This window comes from Molothrus ater, unplaced genomic scaffold (assembly GCF_012460135.2).
Source record: "Molothrus ater isolate BHLD 08-10-18 breed brown headed cowbird unplaced genomic scaffold, BPBGC_Mater_1.1 matUn_MA612, whole genome shotgun sequence".
Taxonomy (NCBI): domain Eukaryota; kingdom Metazoa; phylum Chordata; class Aves; order Passeriformes; family Icteridae; genus Molothrus; species Molothrus ater.
The window spans coordinates 7,687-24,244 of record NW_023416780.1 but is presented as its reverse complement, the minus strand read 5'-3'; the positions used below and the strand labels follow the sequence as shown (position 1 = coordinate 24,244).

Genomic DNA, 16,558 nt, shown 5'->3' with positions numbered 1-16,558 from the left:
AATTAGCATAGGGAGCTATTAATTAATTAATCCCCTCTCTAATTAGCATAGGGAGCTATTAATTAATCCCCTCTCTAATTAGCATAGGGAGCTATTCATTAATTAATCCCCTCTCTAATTAGCATAGGGAGCTATTCATTAATCGCCTCTCTAATTAGCATAGGGAGCTATTCATTAATTTCCGCTCCAATTCCCATGTGGGGCTATTAATTAATTCTCTCTCCAATTAACACCAGGGGCTCATTAACTCAGTAATTACCCGTTAATTACCTGCCCAATGAGCGGCGTGACCCCGTCACTCTCATAAACCCACATACCCGAGTTCATTAATTAGTTAATTCATTAATTAACTGCCCAACGAGCGGCGTGACGCCGTCGCTCTCGTTCACCCACACACCCGAGTTCATTAATTAATTAGTTAATTCATTAATTACCTGCCCAGCGAGCGGCGTGACCCCGTCACTCTCGTTCACCCACACACCCGAGTTCATTAATTCATTAATTACCCCGTTAATTACCTGCCCAGCAAGCGGCGTGATGCCGTCGCTCTCGTTGACCCACACCCTGAGCTCATTAATTCATTAATTACCCCGTTAATTACCTGCCCAACAAGCGGGGTTACCCCGTCACTCTCATAAACCCACACACCCGAGTTCATTAATTAATTAGTTAATTCATTAATTACCTGCCCAACGAGCGGGGTGACCCCGTCGCTCTCGTTGACCCACACCCATTAATTAATTAACTCATTAATCCATTAATTACCTGCCCAATGAGCGGGGTGACCCCGTCGCTCTCGTTCACCCACACCCATTAATTAATTAACTCACTAATTACCCGTTAATTACCTGCCCAATTAGCGGCGTGACCCCGTCACTCTCATTAACCCACACCCTGAGCTCATTAATTCATTAATTAACCCGTTAATTACCTGCCTAATGAGCGGGGTGACCCCGTCACTCTTGTAAACCCACACACCCGAGTTCATTAATTAATTAGTTAATTCATTAATTACCTGCCCAATTAGCGGCGTGACCCCATCGCTCTCGTTCACCCACACCCATTAATTAATTAACTCACTAATTACCCGGTAATTACCTGCCCAACGAGCGGCGTGAAGCCGTCACTCTCATTAACCCACACACCCATTAATTAACTAATTAATTAACCCGTTAATTACCTGCCCAATGAGCGGGGTGACCCCGTCACTCTCGTTCACCCACACACCCGAGTTCATTAATTGATTAGTTAATTCATTAATCACCTGCCCAGCGAGCGGGGTGACCCCGTCGCTCTCGTTGACCCACACCCTGAGCTCATTAATTCATTAATTAACCCGTTAATTACCTGCCCAACGAGCGGCGTGACCCATCACTCTCGTTGACCCAGACGCGTTCCCGGCTCCCTCTTTGGAATGTCCCATACGGGCTCCCGTCCCCGAGCGGCCCCGCCCCAATGGCGGCGTCCTGGCAGCACCAAAATGGGGGAAAATCGGCGAATTTCAGCTTTTTCCCCCAAACACGGGGAATTCCAACTGGGCAGGGGTTTATACAAAATAAAATGGGAAAAAAAAAGGGAAATTTTGGCGGTTTTAGCCACGAAAATGGAGGGAAAAACCCAATTTTGATGGGTTTGGCCTCAAAAATAAAGGGGAAAAAATCCCGAATTTCTCCGTTTTTACAGCAAAAAAAAAAAAGTGGAAAAAATCCCAAATTTTCTGTTTTCCCTGAACAAAACAGGTGGAAAAATCCCAAATTTTCTGCGTTTTGCCTCAAAAAAAGTGAAAAAATCCCAAATTTCCCCATTTTTACACACAAAAAAGTGAAAAAATTGGGAAATTTCTGTGTTTTCCCTCAAAAAAAAAAAAAGTGAAAAAATCCCAAATTTCTCCATTTTTACACAAACAAAAAAAGGCAAAAAAATCCCTAAATTTCAATTTTTTCCACCCAAAAATGGTGGGAAAAAATCCCAAGTATTCCGATTTTTTTTCCCCCAAAAAATGGTGGAAAAAATCCCAAAATTTTCACTTTTTTTTTTCCCCCGCATAAATGTTGAAAAATCCCCAAATTTTCCCATTTTCTGACAAAAAATGGTGGAAAAAATCCCGAAATTTCACAATTTTCTCTAAAAAATTCACAAAATTTCAAATTTTTTTGTCCCCCAAAAATTGATGGAAAAATCCCAAATATTTTCCCAAAAATGGTGGAAAAAAATCCCAAAATTTCACTTTCCCCCCCCCCAAAATAGTGGAAAAAAATCCCAAATATTCCGAATTTTGTCCCCAAAAAAGGTGAAAAAAAATCCCAAAATTTCAATTTTTTCCCCAAAAATCAGTGAAAAAAAAAATCCCAAAATTTTGTGTTTCCCCTCCTAAAAAGGGCAAAAATAATCCCCAATTTTTCCCATTTTCTGACAAAAAATGGTAGAAAAAAATCCAAAAAATTCACTTTTTTGCCCCCAAAAATGGTAGAAAAAAATGCCAAAATTCCAATTTTTCCCCCCTAAAATGGTGGGAAAAAAAAAAATCAAAAAATTTCCATTTTTTTCCAAAAAATGGTGGCAAAAAAATCCCAAAATTTCAACTTTTTCTCAAAAAAAATCCCAAAATTTCAAAGTTTCTTGCCCAAAAAAATGGTGGAAAAATCCCAAATATTTTCCCTGAAAAATGGTGGGAAAAAAAATCCCAAAATTTCACTTTTTTCCCTGAAAAATGGTGGGGAAAAAAATCCCAAAATTTCACTTTTTCTTCTAAAAATGGTGGAAAAAATCCCAAATTTTCCAAATTTTTTCCCCAAAAATGGTGGAAAAAAATCCCAAATATTCCGAATTTTCCCCCCAAAAATGGTGGAAAAATCCCATTTTTTTTTTTCCCAAAGAAAACGGTGGAAAAAATCCCAAATATTCTGAATTTTTTCCCCCCAACAAAAATGGTGGGAAAAAATCCCAAAATTTCGAATTTTCCCCCCAAAAACGGTGGAAAAAATCCCATTTTTTTTTTCCCAAAGAAACGGTGGAAAAAATCCCAAATATTCTGAATTTTTTTCATATTCTGATTTTTTTTTCCCCAACAAAAATGGTGGAAAAAAATCCCAAAATTTCGAATTTTCCCCCCAAAAATGGTGGAAAAATCCCAATTTTTTTTCCCAAAGAAACGGTGGAAAAAAATCCCAAATATTCTGAAATTTTTTTCCCCCCAACAAAAATGGTGGGAAAAAATCCCAAAATTTCGAATTTTCTCCCCAAAAATGGTGGAAAAATCCCAATTTTTTTTCCCAAAGAAACGGTGGAAAAAAATCCCAAATATTCTGAAATTTTTTTCCCCCCAACAAAAATGGTGGGAAAAAATCCCAAAATTTCGAATTTTCTCCCCAAAAATGGTGGAAAAATCCCAATTTTTTTCCCAAAGAAACGGTGGAAAAAAAATCCCAAATATTCTGAATTTTTTTTCATATTCTGAATTTTTTCCCCCCAACAAAAATGGTGGAAAAAATCCCAAAATTTCCAAAAATCCCAAAAATGGTGGAAAAATCCCAATTTTTTTTCCCAAAGAAACGGTGGAAAAAATCCCAAATATTCTGAATTTTTTTCATATTCTGATTTTTTTTCCCCCCAACAAAAATGGTGGAAAAAATCCCAAAATTTCCAAAAATCCCAAAATTTCCAAAAATCCCAAAAATGGTGGAAAAATCCCAATTTTTTTTTTTTTCCCAAAGAAACAGTGGAAAAAATCCCAAATATTCTGAATTTTTTTTCATATTCTGAATTTTTTTTCCCCCAACAAAAATGGCGGAAAAAAATCCTAAAATTTCGAATTTTCTCCCCAAAAATGGTGGAAAAAAATCCCAATTTTTTTCCCAAAAATTGAGGAAAAAAAACCCCAAAATTTCCATTTTTTCCCCCAAAACGTTAAAAATTCCCCAAATTTCCCCTTTTTTGCCCCAAACCGTTGGAATTCCCAACCAGAACCAGGAGCAGTTTCTGTCCCGCGGCCGCGAGGGATTCCCGGAATTCCGGAAGCTTCCGGAAGCTCCCGGCGTCGATGGTGAAGTCGCGGCGCCCGTCCATGGCCTCAGTGCCCAGCACCAGCGCGTCCTGAGCACGGAAATGGGGTGAGAAACGCGGATTTTGGGCAAAACGGGGGATTTGGGGGGGAAATGGGGATTTGGGGTAAAAAATGCAGATTTTTGAGGGGAAAATTGGGGATTTTTGAGGGGAAAGCGGGGATTTTGGGGTGAAAAATGGGGGTTTTGGGGAAAAAAAATGGGGATTTTTGAGGGGAAAATGGGGATTTTGGGGGGAAAAATGGGGGTTTGGGGGGGAAAAAATGGGGGTTTTGGGTAAAAATGGGGTTTTTTTGAGGGGAAAATTGGGATTTTTGAGGGGAAAAGGGGATTTTTGAGGGGGGAAAACGGGGATTTTGGGGTGAAAAATGGGGGTTTTGGGGGAAAAAAATCGGGGTTTGGGGGAAAAAATGGGGATTTTTGAGGGAAAATGGGGATTTTTGAGGGAAAAACGCAGATTTTTGAGGGAAAATGGGGATTTTTGAGGGAAAATTGGGGATTTTTGAGGGAAAAATGGGGATTTTTGAGGGGAAAATTGGGGATTTTTGAGGGGAAAACGGGGATTTTTGAGGGGAAAATTGGGGATTTTTGAGGGGAAAATTGGGGATTTTTGAGGGAAAAAACGCAGATTTTTGAGGGGAAATTGGGATTTTTGAGGGAAAAACACAGATTTTTGAGGGGAAATGGGGATTTTTGAGGGGAAAATTGGGGATTTTTGAGGGAAAAATGCAGATTTTTGAGGGGGAAATGGGGATTTTTGAGGGGAAAATGGGGATTTTTGAGGGGAAAATTGGGGATTTTTGAGGGGAAAATTGGGGATTTTTGAGGGGAAATGGGGATTTTTGAGGGAAAAAACGCAGATTTTTGAGGGGAAAATGGGGATTTTTGAGGGAAAAATGCAGATTTTTGAGGGAAAACGCAGATTTTTGAGGGAAAAACGCAGATTTTTGACGGGAAACGGGGATTTTTGAGGGGAAAACGCAGATTTTTGAGGGGAAAATTGGGATTTTTGAGGGGAAAAGTGGGGATTTTTGAGGGGAAAACGGGGATTTTTGAGGGAAAATGGGGATTTTTGAGGGGAAAATTGGGGATTTTTGAGGGGAAAACGCAGATTTTTGAGGGGAAAATTGGGGATTTTTGGGGGGAAAAATGGGGATTTTGGGGTAAAAAAGGGGGAGTTTTGAGGGAAAATTGAGAACTTTGGGGTGAAATTGCGGATTTTTGAGGGGAAAACGCAGATTTTTGAGGGGAAAAAGCAGATTTTTGAGGGAAAATTGGGGATTTTTGAGGGGAAAACGCGGATTTTTGAGGGGAAAATTGGGGATTTTTGAGGGAAAAACGCAGATTTTTGAGGGGAAAATGGGGATTTTTGAGGGGGGATTTTTGAGGGAAAAACACAGATTTTTGAGGGGAAATGGGGATTTTTGAGGGAAAATTGGGGATTTTTGAGGGAAAAATGGGGATTTTTGGGGTGAAATGGGGATTTTTGAGGGGAAAATTGGGGATTTTTGAGGGAAAAACGCAGATTTTTGAGGGGAAAATTGGGAATTTTTGAGGGAAAAACGGGGATTTTTGAGGGGAAATGGGGATTTTTGAGGGGAAAAATGGGGATTTTGAGGTAAAAAAGGGGGAGTTTTGAGGGAAAATTGAGAACTTTGGGGTGAAAATGGGGATTTTTGAGGGGAAAATTGGGGATTTTTGAGGGAAAAACGCAGATTTTTGAGGGAAAAACGCAGATTTTTGAGGGAAAAAACGCAGATTTTTGAGGGGAAATGGGGATTTTTGAGGGGAAAATGGGGATTTTGGGGTAAAAAAGGGGGAGTTTTGAGAGAAAATTGAGAACTTTGGGGTGAAAATGCGGATTTTTGAGGGGAAAATTGGGGATTTTTGAGGGGAAAACGCAGATTTTTGAGGGGAAATGGGGATTTTTGAGGGGAAATGGGGATTTTTGAGGGGAAATGGGGATTTTTGAGGGGAAATGGGGATTTTTGAGGGAAAAACCGCGGATTTTTGAGGGGAAAATTGGGGATTTTTGAGGGGAAAATTGGGGATTTTTGAGGGGAAAATGGGGATTTTTGAGGGAAAACTGCGGATTTTTGAGGGGAAATGGGGATTTTTGAGGGGAAAACGCAGATTTTTGAGGGGGGAAAATGGGGATTTTGAGGGAAAAATGGGGGTTTGGGGGGAAAAAATGGGGATTTTTGAGGGAAAAGTGGGGGGTTTTGGGTAAAAATGGGGTTTTTTTGAGGGGAAATGGGGATTTATGAGGGGAAAACGGGGATTTTGGGGTGAAAAATGGGGGTTTGGGGGAAAAAAAATTGGGATTTTTGAGGGGAAAAAATTGGGATTTTTGAAGGAAAAGTGGGAGATAATGGGGTAAAAAGGGGATTTTTGAGGGGAAAATGGGGATTTTGGGGTAAAACCCGCTGATTTTTGAGGGGAAATTTGGGGATTTTTGAGGGGGAAATGGGGATTTTTGGGTAAAAATGGGGATTTTTGAGGGGAAAATTGGGGATTTTTGAGGGAAAAGTGGGAATTTTTGGGTAAAAATGGGGATTTTTGACGGGAAAATGGGGAATTTTGAGGGAAAATGGGGATTTTTGAGGGGGAAAATGGGAATTTTTGAGGGAAAAGTGGGGATATTGAGGAGGAAAATGGGGATTTTTGGGCAAAAAAGGGGATTTTGGGGGGAAAATTGGGGATTTTTGAGGGGAAAATGGGAGTTCTTGAGGGGAAAAGTGGGGATTTTTGAGGGAAAATTGAGGATATTTGGGGGAAAAATGGGGAAAATTGGGGGAAATTTGGATTTTGGGGTGAAAAATGGGGATTTTTGAGGGAAAAAAAAAAACGGGGATTTTGGGGTGAAAAATGGGGGGTTGGGGGGAAAAAAATGTGGATTTTTGAGGGGGAAAATGGGGATTTTGGGGTGGAAAATGGGGATTTGGGGCAAAGGGGGATTTTGGGGTGAAACCCGGGGATTTTGGGCAAATTGCTGGGGTTTTTTAATGTTTTGTTTGTGGGGAGTTGGGGTTGAGGGAAGGGGTTTGGGATTAAGGGGGGTGAATTCGGAGTGATTAATTAATGATTAATTAATGATTAATTAGCAACTTTTAAATGAGGTATTAATAAACGTGTTTGGTCGATATAATTTATATTATAAAATACACGTTTATATAAAAAATATATTTAATTTATATAAAAATATAAATATTTTATTATGTAACAATATAATCTGTAAGTGTTGTAATTTTATTTATATGTTAATATTTAGTAATTATCTTGACTATAAAAATATATTAATAAAATTGAAAATAGAAATAAGATTTAAAAATATAGAAATAGAAATAAAAATCTAAAAAATAGAAATAGAGATAGAACAAAAATAGAAATAAAAATTTTTTAAGGTAGAAATAAAATAGAAAGAAAAGGAGAAAGAAAAATAAAATGGAAATTTAAAAATTAGAAATAGACACAGACATAGAAATAGAATAAAAATAGAAATCGTTTTTTTCAAAGATAGAAAATAAAATAAAAACAGAAATAAAATAGAAATATGAATAAAATAAAAACAGAAATTAATAAAAAAGAAATAAAAAAATAGACACAGGAATAGAAATAAAAATGGAAGCAAAAATAGACAGAAATTAAAATAAAAATAAAAAATAATAAATAAAATTTTTTTTAAAATTTTAAAAAATATAAAAATAAAAAAATAAAAATAATAAATAAAAAATTAAATAAAAATAAAAATAAAATAAAAGTGAAAATAAGAATAAAAATTAAAATTAAAATACCAAAAAATAAAAAAATTAAAATGAAAAAATTAAAATAGAATATAAAACAAAAATAAAAATAAAAATAAAAATAAATATAGAATAAAGATAAAAATGAAATAAAAATCAAAATCAAAAGAAAAAGAAAATGAAAATAAGAAATAAAATAAAAATAAAAATAAAATAAAAGTAAAAATAAAAAATAAAATAAAATATAGAATAAAAATAAAAATAAAACAATAAAAATAAAATAAAAATAATAAAATTAAAATAAAAATAAAATAAAATGAAAATAAAAAGAAAATAAAAAGAAAATAAAAATAAAAATTAAATAAAAAATTAAAATGAAATTTTAAAAAATTTAAAAATATAAAAGTAAAAGTAAAAAAAAAAATTAGAATAAAATAAAAATAAATAAAATAAAAGTGAAAATAAAAATAAAATAAAATAAAAGTAAAAATAAAAATTAAAATAAAAATAAAAAATAATTAAAATGAAATTTAAAAAAAATTAAAAATATAAAAGTAAAAATAAAAATAAAATAAAATAAAATTAAAAAATAAAAAAAATCAAAATGAAATTTAAAAAAATTTTAAAAATATAAAAGTAAAAATAAAAATAAAAATAAAATAAAATAAAAATAAAAATAGACTAAAAATAAATAAAATAAAAGTAAAAATAAAAATAAATAAAATAAAATAAAAGTAAAAATAAAATAAAAAAAATTTAAAAAATAAAAATAACAATAACATAAAAGCTGAACCCAAAAGCACAAGGCAGAAGGGAACTGGAATTCAAGGATTTGAACGCCATTGACGCGCGCCGGGCGGCGCCTCACCAGCGGCACTCCGGCTGCGCGGTTTCGCTCCAGGACGCTTTTTGCCTCCTCCAGGGAGCCGTAGCTGCTGTGGCTCAGCTGGAAGCCCAGGGCCCAATATGGCGGCAGCGCCGGCAGCCCCACCAGCTGTGGGTGAACCGCGACATCAGCGCCACAAAACCCCCAAATTCAGCCCAAATTCACCCCAAATCCCACAGGCGGGACCCTAAAAATTGGGGATTCAACCCAAACCCCAAAATCCCGGGATTTCAGCCCAAAATTCCCAGATTTCAGCCCAAAATTCCCAAATTTCACCCCATATTTGGGAGGCAGCAGCCCCACCAGCTGTGGGTGAACCCCTACATCAGCGGCACAAAACCCCCAAATTCACCCCAAATTCACCTCAAATTCACCCCAAATCCCACAGGCGGGACCCCAAACACTGGGAATTCTACCCAAACCCCCAAATCCCTGGATTTCAGCCCAAAATTCCCAAATTTCACCCCATATTTGGGAGGTGGGACCCCTAAAACTGAGGATTCAACCCAAACCCCAAATTCCCAGATTTTGGCCCCAAAATCCCCCAAATTCACCCCAAAATCTGGGAGGTGGCAGCCCAAAAATTGGGGAATTCAACACAAATCCCAAAATTCCAGGATTTCAGCCTAAAATTCCCAAATTTCACCCCAAAAGCTCCCGAATTTCACCCCAAAAATCGGCATTTCGACTCCAATTCCAAATTGCCCAAAATCCTGAGAATTTCACCCCAAAAATTCCTGAAAACTTTTAAATTCCACCCCAAAAATCAGGATTTCAACCCCAATCCCAAAATTGCCCAAAATCTCCGGAATTTTCCCCGTTCTGACCTGGTTGTACTCGCTGAGCACCTGCTGGGGGCTGTTCCCGAGGAGCAGGAACAGATCCAAGGTGCCCCCGGTGGTGCTGAGGGTGACGAGCGGGGCCGGGCTCACCGAGATCTCTGCGGAAACACCCGGAATTCACCCAAAGTGACCCAAAATCGGCAAAAATTGACCCGAAATTCACCCAAAGTGAACCAAAATCCCCAAAAATTTGACCCGAAATTCACCCAAAGTGAACCAAAATCGGCAAAAATTTGACCCGAAATTCACCCAAAGTGACCCAAAATCGGCAAAAATTGACCCGAAATTCACCCAAAGTGACCCAAAATCGGCAAAAAATGACCCGGAATTCACCCAAAGTGAACCAAAATCCCCAAAAATTGACCCAAAATTCACCCAAAATGAACCAAAATCGGCAAAAATTGACCCGAAATTCACCCAAAATGAACCAAAATCGGCAAAACTTTGACCCGAAATTCACCCAAAGTGACCCAAAATCGGCAAAAATTTGATCCGGAATTCACCCCAAAGTGAACCAAAATCGGCAAAACTTTGACCCAAAATTCACCCAAAGTGACCCAAAATCTGCAAAAATTGACCCGAAATTGACCCAAAATGAACCAAAATCGGCAAAACTTTGACCCAAAATTCACCCAAAGTGACCCAAAATCTGCAAAAATTGACCCGAAATTCACCCAAAGTGACCCAAAATCGGCAAAAATTGACCCAGAATTCACCCAAAGTGAACCAAAATCGGCAAAAATTTGACCCGAAATTCACCCAAAATGACCCAAAATCGGCAAAAATTGACCCGAAATTGACCCAAAATGAACCAAAATCCCCAAAAATTTGACCCGGAATTCACCCAAAGTGACCCAAAATCGGCCAAAATTGACCCGAAATTCACCCAAAATGAACCAAAATCCCCAAAAATTGACCCGAAATTCACCCAAAATGAACCAAAATCGGCAAAAATTTGACCCGAAATTCACCCAAAGTGAACCAAAATCGGCAAAATTTGACCCGAAATTCACCTAAAGTGACCCAAAATCAGCAAAAATTGACCCGAAATTCACCCAAAGTGAACCAAAATCGGCAAAAATTGACCCAAATTTAAGGAAATTGAACCAAAATCGGCAAAAATTTGACCCGAAATTCACCCAAAGTGACCCAAAATTGGCAAAAATTGACCCGAAATTCACCTAAAGTGACCCAAAATCAGCAAAAATTGACCCGAAATTCACCCAAAGTGACCCAAAATCGGCAAAAATTGACCCGAAATTCACCCAAAGTGACCCAAAATCCCCAAAAATTTGACCCGAAATTCACCCAAAATGAACCAAAATCGGCAAAACTTTGACCCGAAATTCACCCAAAATGACCCAAAATCGGCCAAAATTTGACCCGAAATTCACCCAAAGTGACCCAAAATCCCCAAAAATTTGACCCGAAATTCACCCAAAATGAACCAAAATCGGCAAAACTTTGACCCGAAATTCACCCAAAATGACCCAAAATCGGCAAAAATTGACCCGAAATTCACCCAAAATGAACCAAAATCGGCAAAAATTGACCCAAAATTCACCCAAAATGACCCAAAATCGGCAAAAATTGACACGAAATTCACCCAAAATGAACCAAAATCCCCAAAAATTGACCCGGAATTCACCCAAAATGAACCAAAATCGGCAAAAATTGACCCGGAATTCACCCAAAATGAACCAAAATCCCCAAAAATTGACCCGGAATTCACCCAAAGTGACCCAAAATCGGCAAAAATGGACACGAAATTCACCCAAAATGAACCAAAATCGGCAAAAATTTGACCCGAAATTCACCCAAAGTGACCCAAAATCGGCAAAAATTGACACGAAATTCACCCAAAATGAACCAAAATCCCCAAAAATTGACCCGGAATTCACCCAAAATGAACCAAAATCGGCAAAAATGGAAATGAGGGCTGGGGAATTGAAGTGAAATTGAACCAAAATCCACAAAAATTGACCCAAATTTAACAAAATTGACCCAAAATTGAACCAAAATCCACAAAAAATTGACCCAAATTTATTGAAATTGACCCAAAATTGAACCAAATTTGATGAAATTGACCCAAAATTGAACCAAAATCTGGAAAAAATTGACCCAAATTGAGCGAAATTGACCCAAAATCCACAAAAATTTCCCCAAATTGTTCCAAAATCCACCCAAATTTACCCCAAATCCACCCAAATTTAAGGAAATTGACCCAAAATGGACCCAAAATCCTCAAAATTGACCCAAATTTAACAAAATTGACTCAAAAGTTGACCTAAAATCCACAAAATTGACCCAAAATCCTCAAAAAATTGACCCAAATTTCATGAAATTGACCCAAAATTGAAGCAAAATCCACAAAAATTGACCCAAATTGACCCAAAATCCTCAAAATTGACCCAAATTTAATGAAATGGAACCAAAATGGACCCAAAATCCACAAAAAAATTGACGCAAATTTAACAAAATTGACCCAAAATTGACCCAAAATCTGCAAAATTGACCCAAATTTAATGGAATTGGCCCAAAATTGACCCAAATTTAACGAAATTGATCCAAAATTGACCTAAAATGATCAAAATTGACTCAAATTTTACGAAATTGACCCAAAATCCACAAAAATTTCCCCAAATTGTTCCAAAATCCACCCAAATTTACCCCAAATCCACCCAAATTTAAGGAAAGTGACCCAAAATGGACCCAAAATCCACAAAAATTGACCCAAATTTAACAAAATTGACTCAAAATTTGTCCCAAAATCCACAAAATTGACCCAAAATCCTCAAAAAATTGACCCAAATTTAATGGAATTGACCCAAAATTGAACCAAAATCCTCAAAAATTGACCCAAAATTGAAGGAAAATTTGAAAAATTGACCCAAATTTATTGAAATTAACCCAAAATTGAACCAAATTTAATGAATTTGACCCAAAATGGACCCAAAATCCTCAAAATTGACCCAAATTTAAGGAAATTTGGTTCAATTTTGGGTCAATTTTGTTAAATTTGGGTCAATTTTGTGGATTTTGGGTCCATTTTGGGGCAATTTTGTGAAATTTGGGTCAATTTTGGGTCAATTTCATCAAATTTGGGTCAATTTTGAGGATTTTGGGTCAATGACCCAAATTGACCCAAAATCCACAAAAATTGACCCAAAATCGACCCAATTTTACCCCAAATCCACCCAAATTTAACGAAATTGACCCAAAATTGAACCAAAATCCTCAAAATTGACCCAAATTTAAAGAAAATGACCCAAATTTGACCCAAAATCCACAAAAATTTCCCCAAATTGACCCAAAATCCACAAAAAAATTCCACAAATCGACCCAAAATCCACCCAAATTTAAGGAAATTCACCCAAAATTTGACCCAAAATTGAACCAAAATCCACAAAAAATTGACCCAAATTTCTTGAAATTGACCCAAAATTGACCCAAATTTAATGAAATTGACCCAAAATTGAACCAAAATCCTCAAAAATTGACCCAAATTTCACAAAATTGACCCAAAATTGAAGGAAAATTTGAAAAATTGAGCCAAATTTAATGAAATTGACCCAAAATTGACCCAAATTCCGCAAAAATTTGACCCAAATTGAGCGAAATTGACCCAAAATCCGCAAAAAAATTCCACAAATAGACCCAAAATCCACCCAAATTTAAGGAAATTCACCCAAAATTTGACCCAAAATTGAACCAAAATCCACAAAAAATTGACCCAAATTGACCCAAAATCCTCAAAATTGACCCAAAATTGACCCAAAATCCTCAAATTTGACCCAAAATTGACCCAAAATCCTCAAATTTGACCCAAATTTAATGAAACGGAACAAAAATTGAACCAAAATCCGCAAAAATTTGACGCGAAATTCACCCAAAATCTGCAAAAATCTCACCTGAATTTAAGGAAATTGAAGCAAAATCCACCCAAAAATTGACCCAAATTGACCCAAAATCCCCCCAATTTTTACCCCAAATCCACCCAAATTTAAGGAAATTGACCCAAAATTGACCCCAAATCCACAAAAATTTCCCCAAATTGACCCAAAATCCTCAAAATTGACCCAAATTTAATGAAATGGACCCAAAATTGACCCAAATTTAACAAAATTGACCCAAAATTGAACCAAAATCCACAAAAAATTGACCCAAATTTATTGAAATTGACCCAAAATTGAACCAAATTTAAGGAAATTGCCCCAAAATTGAAGGAAAATTTGAAAAATTGACCCAAATTTATTGAAATTGCCCCAAAATGGACCCAAAATCCGCAAAATTGACTCAAATTTAAGGAAATTGACCCAAAATTGAACCAAAATCCGGAAAAATTGACCCGAAATTCACCCAAAATGCACAAAAATTGACCCAAATTCTATGAAATGGAACCAAAATTGAACCAAAATCCTCAAAAATTTGACCCAAATGGAGCGAAATTGACCCAAAATCCGCAAAAAAATTCCACAAATTGACCCAAAATCCACCCAAATTTAACGAATTCACCCAAAATTTGTCCCAAAATTGAACCAAAATCCACAAAAAATTGACCCAAATTTGATGAAATGGACCCAAAATTGAAGCAAAATCCACAAAAATTTCCCCAAATTGACCCAAAATCCTCAAAATTGACCCAAAATTGACAGAATTGACCCAAAATTGCCCCAAATTGACCCCAAATCCCCCCAAATTTAACAAAATTCGCCCAAATTTACCCAAATCCCCCCAAATTTATTGAAATTTAATGAAATCGCCCCAAATTTAAAAATTAAAAAATTTTTTTTAAATTTCTTTTTTTTCCTAATTATATTTTTTCCTAATTATGTTTTTGCCTAATTTCATATTTTTATTAATTATATTTTTTTCCTAATTAATTTTTTCCTAATTAATTTTTTTCCTAATTATATTTTTTCCTTATTCAATTATTTCCTAATTAATTTTTTCCTAATTATTTCTTTTTCCTAATTCCATATATTTTTTCCTAATTCAATTTTTTCCTAATTTCATATTTTTCCTAATTAAATTTTTTCCTAATTATATTTTTTCCTAATTATATATTTTTTCCTAATTATGTTTTTTCCTAATTTCATATTTTTATTAATTATAAATTTTTCCTAATTAATTTTTCCTAATTCCATATATTTTTCCTAATTAATTTTTTCCTAATTAAATTTTTTTCCTAATTTATTTTTTTCGTAATTCAATTTTTCCCGAATTAAATTTTTTTCTAATTAAGTTTTTTCCCAATTTCATATTTTTACTAATTATATTTCTTTTTTCCTAATTAAACTTTTTTCTAATTATATATTTTTCCTAATTCCATATATTTTTCCTAATTAAATTTTTTTCCTAATTAAATTTTTCCCTAATTATATATTTTTCCTAATTCCATATATTTTTCCTAATTATATTTTTCCATAATATTTTTTCCAATTTTTCCTTATCTCCTTTTTAATTAGAAAAAAATTAAATTTTTTCCTAATTAATTTTTCCCTAATTATATATTTCTCCTAATTCCATGTATTTTTTCCTAATTATATTTTTCCCTTCAATTTTTTCCTAATTTTTCCTTATCTCCTTTTTAATTAGAAAAAAATTAAATTTTTTCCTAATTAATTTTTCCCTAATTAATTTTTTTTTCCTAATTAAATTTTTCCCTAATTATATATTTCTCCTAATTCCATGTATTTTTTCCTAATTATATTTTTCCCTTCAATTTTTCCCTAATTTTTCCTTATCTCCTTTTTAATTAAAAAAAAATTCAATTTTTTCCTAATTAAATTTTCCCTAATTAAATATTTTTCCTAATTCCATATCTTTTTTCCTCATTAATTTTTTCCCCTCATTTCAACTGCTCAAAATCCATCCCAGTTTTTAAGAAAACTGACATTTTGTGGGAATCTTTGTCAATAAATGGAATTTTGGGGCATTTTTTTGCCCTTTGCTCACCCATGGCGTTGCTGTTGAGCAGGAAAATGCCCAGCGAGGCTCCGGACGTGTCCTCCAAGCACAACAGGAATGGGTGAACTCCGGCCAAATTCCGCCCTTCCTGCAGGAAAAATTACAAATAATTCAATATTTATCAAATAATTCAAAGTGAACAGCGTGAAAATGAACCACAAAGCGGTGAAATGGTCAAAAGCAGCAATTTGAGCAGAAATATTTGCATTTTTTTCCCGATTTTTTCAAGGGTTAAAATCAGGTGGAAGTGGAAAATTGGGGATTTTACCCCAGAATTTTGGAGGAAAATTGTGAAAAATCGCCCCTGAATTTTGGGGGGAAATTGTAAAAGTTTTGCCCCAAATTTGTGACTTTTGGAGAAGAAAATCCAAATTTTCCTCAGTTTTGCCTCATTTTTACCTGAAATAACAAGTAAAAGTAGAATTTACTTGAGGTTTTCATTTTTAAATTCGCAATTTCAATTTAATAAAAAATTCTCGATTTTAGAATGTAAAATTTTATGTTTAGTTTTGAAATTTAAATGAAATTTTTTAACTTTAAGTTATAAACTGTAATTTAATAATAGGTATATTTTATAATTATTTCTTAATAATTATTATATGATTATAACTTATTTATTGTTATTTAATATTGATCATATATTATTTTAATTATATTGGACTACAATATATATTATATAATGCAATATAGCATAATATACTAAAACATACTATAACATACTATACTAATATATATTATATTATATTATATTATATTATATTATATTATATTATATTATATTATATTATATTATATTATATTATATTATATTATATTATATTATATTACATTACATTACATTGTATTGTATTGTATTATATTATGTTATGTTATGTTATGTTATGTTATGTTATGTTATATTATATTATATTATATTATATTATATTATATTATATTATATTATATTATATTATATTATATTATATTATATTACATAATATAGCATAACATGATATAACATAACATAATATAGCATAATATAGCATAATATAACATGATATGATATGATATGCTATG

At 34.4% G+C, this 16,558-nt stretch overlaps 1 long non-coding RNA gene across 1 annotated transcript; it reads right to left on the bottom strand.

Annotated features, from left to right (window-relative positions):
• Window positions 1-8,759: 8,759 nt before the first annotated feature.
• LOC118701372 (uncharacterized) lies at window positions 8,760-15,641 on the bottom strand. Its single transcript, XR_004982499.1, has 3 exons — window positions 15,491-15,641; window positions 9,518-9,630; window positions 8,760-8,798 (listed from the first exon to the last, which is right to left on the bottom strand). It is a non-coding gene; the product is annotated as an uncharacterized LOC118701372 (long non-coding RNA).
• Window positions 15,642-16,558: the final 917 nt, after the last annotated feature.